The sequence below is a fragment of the Gavialis gangeticus genome, unplaced genomic scaffold, assembly GCF_001723915.1.
Source record: "Gavialis gangeticus isolate Ggan-Ray unplaced genomic scaffold, GavGan_comp1, whole genome shotgun sequence".
Lineage (NCBI taxonomy): Eukaryota > Metazoa > Chordata > Crocodylia > Gavialidae > Gavialis > Gavialis gangeticus.
This window is the reverse complement of record NW_017729026.1, coordinates 43,887,530-43,893,408: the sequence shown is the minus strand read 5'-3', so window position 1 is coordinate 43,893,408 and position 5,879 is coordinate 43,887,530.

The following is a 5,879-nucleotide window of genomic DNA, read 5'->3' as shown; positions in this document are numbered from 1 at the left end:
CAAATCTGCTTAAGGTATTCATCTGATCAATATGAAATCCATGTGACACTACTTTGCTTAGTCTCTTAGCTTTTATTGTTCCACTGGCATTTTTCCTGCAAATATAGTTAATATGTAGCTATACAAACTAAAGCTTGTTCATTTTTCTTGATTGGATCCAAGAATGACTTGCTACAATTTGAATTTATTCACATCTAAGGAAACAAAATTATTGAAGGGAACATTGAGGTTTTTTTTTAGCACAAATAGCAAAAACAGTCAGTTCTCATGATAATTGGTTAAAATGGTTTTCACTGTTTATGATAATATGCTTAATAGACCATAAGTGTATGACATGATAGGGTTATTTTGGACTTCCTTCCAAGTGCCCATGATAGGGTAGCATGGTTTGTCCAGGGGGTTTTTTGTTTGCATATTTGTCTAATTTTTTTACAGTTTAAAGACCATTTTTGAGTTTGGCACGTAACTCCTGATTCCACCAAAGAAACAAATGAAAGACAACATGAATCCACCACCAAAGCCATGATGCTGCCCACAGCTACCCATGGCTATGATTGACCCTCTGCAATCACATGCTCCAACTGCTGGTAGCCTGGCCAGGCAGATGAAATGGCTCCATGAACCATATCATTGATCCCCATGGACCAGACTAAAGATAAAAAGTAGGTAGCTTGGCCAGAACAGCATGGACAAAGACACAGACATATCTTCAACATAAATTTGCAATTGTTGATGTTATGATGGTGCAAAGATAGCTGAAATAGCAGTAGCATAGTGACCAAAATACAGATGGAGTAAACATTTTACTTCCTCCCTGATTGAAATGTCTGATTCCTATATTGCTTCTACAAAAAATACTCCACAGTTTTATTTAAAAAAATAAAACTGCACCCAAAGTAGGAATATTACTGTAATAAGAAATATATTTATAAAGGTATTCAGGAAAACCCAAAGTTATTTATTATATTAGCAATATACCTTTTAGTTATATATTTTGGCTATATGTAACATTTACAGCTTTGTGAGTAGGCTGCTTTCTCACACTGTGTATACAGGTACCATACTTCTCCTGAGATACTAATCAAAACAAGCTGTTGAGGCATTACATGCTTTGCCAGGTAACAGCACAAATCAAGGGGAAGGTGCCAACTTGAAACTTAGTTTTGCAAACAGGGTATAAAAAACAGCATGTTCTTATCTACAGGGGAAAAAGTGGTTCCTAAATTGCCTATGCAGCATAGGACCCATAGTTTTTAGTAGCTGGACTATTTCTTGTGAAATGATGTGAAATGGAGCTTCAAATTGCTTCCAATTATCCCATGTGCTGCCTAAACTCAGCCAAAGCCTTAGCCTTTGTCCCTTCTAGATACCATTCTGCAGCCATGGAACCAGATGGGTCAGCCTGAAAGTATGTTGAATTTTATCTGCAAAGAAATTAAATTTTCTCATAATGGGAGAAATTTGAACAAGGCACTGAATGAAGGTAGTTCACATTAACCCAGCTGTCTTCCACTTAAAACAAATCCTCGGATCAAAACTTTGAAGATTTTAAAGGAAAGAATCTCTCTCATGCAGAAACAATCTAAAATTTAAAAGCTTGTCATCAACTGGAAAGCCAAGATTTCTATGTTTACTGGTATGTCACTTCCTTTTCTGCTTTTTCTGCTTCAGATCACTTGTAAACCCAAGTGATATACATGGGTAAGAGGAGAAAAGGTCCCTAGCTACTATTGGTTGAAACTAAGAGAGAATTTTAACTAAAGCCCATGCACCCAGTGGCAAGATCATCCTACAGCAGGGTTGGGCAAAATGCAGCCCAGGGGCCGGATGTGGCCCACCAGGCCATTCTATCCGGCCCACCGGGCTGCTAAAAAGTTTAGAAAATTAATATTTATCTGCCCTGTGCTGCCTGTCATGCAGCCCTCAATGGCTTGCCAAAACTCAGTAAGTGGCCCTCTGCCCAAAATAATCGCTCACCCCTGTCCTAGAGTCTGAAGCAGTTTTCCTGGATTGTGTTGACCTGTTTGTTGAATTCAGCAGAAGGAATGATATAAAGTATAAAGATCACAATCTGTCCATTTTATACTGCATTTTGCATATGCTGTTATCCCATAGTCCGTGCTGTTTTCATGCTTAAGTTTCAAAATTAAGCATCAATTAAAATAAAAGGAGCAGTTCAGACCTTAGAGAGTTGTTGTTTCAGGGTGCTGCAGACTCAGGGAGGCAACACTACTTTGGTTTCTACTCAGTTCATATTTGCTATCTTTACTTCACAACTATAAGAACTAGCAACATACCTTGATAAACATTAACGCTTAAGTTTTACAACATAATATTGGGAGAAGAGGCAAAAGCTGGAGAAAATCCCATCACAGTCGAACTGCTGAAAAGACAAGTATATATGAGTATAACAGAGTGTGTGTGTGTGTGTGTGTGTGTGTGTGTGTGTGTGTGTGTGTGTGTGTGTGTGTGTGTGTGTGTGTGTGTGTGTGTGTGTGTGTGTGTCGGGTGGAAGCAAGGGGTGTTTTTAGTGCATTTGGTCAGAGAAACAATGTTTTTTCTCAGGGCCTTTCAGAAGGTTTGTAGTTCCATTAGTCTTCAAGGGCTAGAAAGGAATTTATACTTTACAGCCTATTTTTATGGTACACGTGGAGAAAACAGAGAACTTGTCCTCAACATCAGTCCCTGGAGTTTTAGTTCTGAGAGCATGAATTGTCTTTATATTTCAAATAATGTCTCTTAGAGGACAGAGAGAAAACTAAGTTTCTTTCAACTGATACATGAAATCATGATTAAATGTGCATCAACCTATTAAGACATTCACAAGACAAATGGACACATTTCACAAGTTCATGCATTAAAAAGAAGCAATTTTACAATACAAAACTGAGTCAAAGCCTAAAATAGTGCATGTGCTTAAGCAAAATTATGAGAATTCATCTTTAAGTGAGGATAGCAACTGTGAATTTGCTCCCACATACAAAATTTTCAACTGGTGATAGCTTACTGTGAAAGACAGAATTACAGTATAAAATTTATTCATGCTTTCCTTCTCTATAGAGAAACAAAACCAAGAGTGATATTGTTTCCTGTTCAAACACATCTTCAGTTGCCTTGTTTGCTTTGATTCATTGCTATTCAATGCCATTTCTTCTCATTTATCCCAGGTTCACTGTAGTTTTAACTACACAGTAAATCAGCCCAACACATTGTGCATATTCAATTACAGATCTATAAAACACTACCAATGGCCTTACAGATGGCACTCTTCACAGACTAAAAGGGAAAATTAAAAGCAATCAGGTTAAGTGAAAACTAGTTAAAATAATAGATTTTTGATTAACTGGCAATTCAAAAAGCCAAGGAGTACATTTGGGGTTGGACCAAGAACAATAAAAAAAAAATTGGTGTGGAGTGCAGTCAGTAATTTGGTTTGCATGTTGACTATTTTAAATATGTTTTTATTTTTTTAAGTAAACGTAAATTAAATAAAAATAACCTAGGAAGCTATCCCAAACAGAAAATTAAAATATTTTATTTAAAATATCAGAACAGACATTTTAGGAGATGCCTGTTAGGGGATTCAAAGACAACAGCAGAGTATGAGGAAACTTAAGTAATGTAAAGGAGAGGCACAGGGCCAAACCTCACCTCACGAAGAGTGGTAAATGCCTAACTCCTGACCAGTGGGCAACACCAATCTCTTTCAGGGATCTCGGCCATGACAGCCTTCCTGAGTCGGTGCCTAAGTCACATCGTTCCTTTCTCTCGGACAAGAAAAAGCAAGAACCACAAAGAGCATGCTACACTCACTTTTATCTAATAATCCAGTAGTTGGGCACTCATTTGGGAAAGAAAAGACCCACTCTAACTGATTCAGACTGGTGTTCTCCTACATCCCCAGGGAACAGCTTAACCGCTAAGGCTACAGCCTGTCCTGAGCCTGGTTCATTTTCTTCATTTCTCAGTTTCACAGTCCCCACCCCCAAGAACTTAAATATCATCCTAGAATCATACATTTCCATCAGGAAAGAAGTAAAATGTTTACTCCCTACCCATTTTGGTCACTATAGTAGCTACTATTTCAGCTATCTTTGCACCATCATAACATCAAAAATGGCAACTTTATGGTGAAGAGGAGTCTGTGTCTTTGTCCATGCTGCTCTGGCCAAGCTATCTACTTTTTATGTTTAGTCTGGTCCATGGGGATCAATGATATGGCTCGTGGAACCAGTTCATCTATCTGGCTAGGCTATCAGAAGTTGAGACACATGATTGCATTAGAGTCATTGGACAAAATGTGTAAATAGCTTTGGGAGTAGGAACAGGAATTCAGGGCTCCTCTAACCCAGGTGAGTGGCCTAACCACTAAGTGACAAATTCATGGCTCAATTAATCTAAGTGCCTTGTGGTAGAGTGTAACAGCTTCAATAGCAGGGTAGAGAGAGCTCCCATCCAAAATGCAACACAGCATGGTGGTTAGGACACTCTCCTGGAGCTGACAAATGGTAATGAACTCAGGTCTCCCATTCCCTGACTTCATGTTCTAAACCAGTCATTTTCAACCTTTTTTTTCATTTGTGGACCCCTAAAAATTTTCAAACGGAGGTGAGAACTCTTGAAATTTTGAATGGAGGTACGTATGCTTTTGAATTGTAAGTGTAGGTATTCACATAATTTTGATTGATCGCAGTAATCTTTTGTGGCCCCCTTAAACACAGTTTGTGGACCCCAGGGGTCTGCAGACCACAGGTTGAAAACCACTGTTCTAAACTCCAGGCTACTAAAAAAATAGCAGCTGTTTCCTCCTCCAGCCATGGTCTTTGAAAGAACAGTTGTAGGTGCTTCTTGTCAAGAAGATTCCAGTTGGATACACATGCCTTCCTGCAGCCCTGACTTCAGGCACAACATTGCCACAGTGGTCCCCCATTGGCAAGTTCCATGCAGCTCCCTGCATACTATGCCTATTCCTGACTATCCCCATAGACTGCGGATTTTAATCTGGGGACCAAGACCTAAAAGTTAGGTGTTACAGCAAAATTCTGTATTTGATCTGGCCCAGAGACAGTTATATATGTGCAGTGACAGAAAACCAGGGGCATACAGAGGTAGCAAGCACCCAAGTCTGTGAATACCAGTGGCATGTACATTTTAGACTTGGTTGCCTAAATTTCTTTGTGGATCTAACCCATAAGTGAAAATGGGAAACAGAACTAGGCTCTTTAGTCATCTAGATGTGTTAGGAAAATTTACCTATATTGGAATGTAATATACTCACACATTTTAGGGATTCAGATCTGCCAGGTAGTGGAAAGTATGCTGGATTGCTGGGTCCGCATTTCTGCTCTAACATTCACATACTAATATAGTCCCTCTCTACATTATAGGAATTGCCAATCTACATAAAACGGTTTGAACCCAACAGGAGAAGGGCACCAATTCATCAGGAATTTTCCTTCTTCTCCTGCAGACCTTGAAGGCAATGACCGGGCAACAGAGCCTCCTCTCCAAAGCGAACCTGTATCATCCCTGGTTTTTTCCCCCATGGGTGCACAAGAGAAAACTGAGAGGAACAGCAGGAGGCTAGCTCCCCAATGAATACCACTGACAGTTATGTATCTCAGTCTGTTTTAGAAACATGCCACCAGGTCAAAAGCTGGTCATTAATGAATATCAAACTGTAGACTCAGGAGGGTAACAATCATTTTAAGAGCCTCCCCCACTACACACTCACCATTAATTTTACAGACACTGATTCTCAAGAAAATAAATAGAAGAATATTCGTAGTATATTCATAGTATGGGAAACAAGCAGGAGGAACTTACCCACTTGCTAGCTCACACCAACCCAGACATAATGGGGCTCACTGAAATGTGGT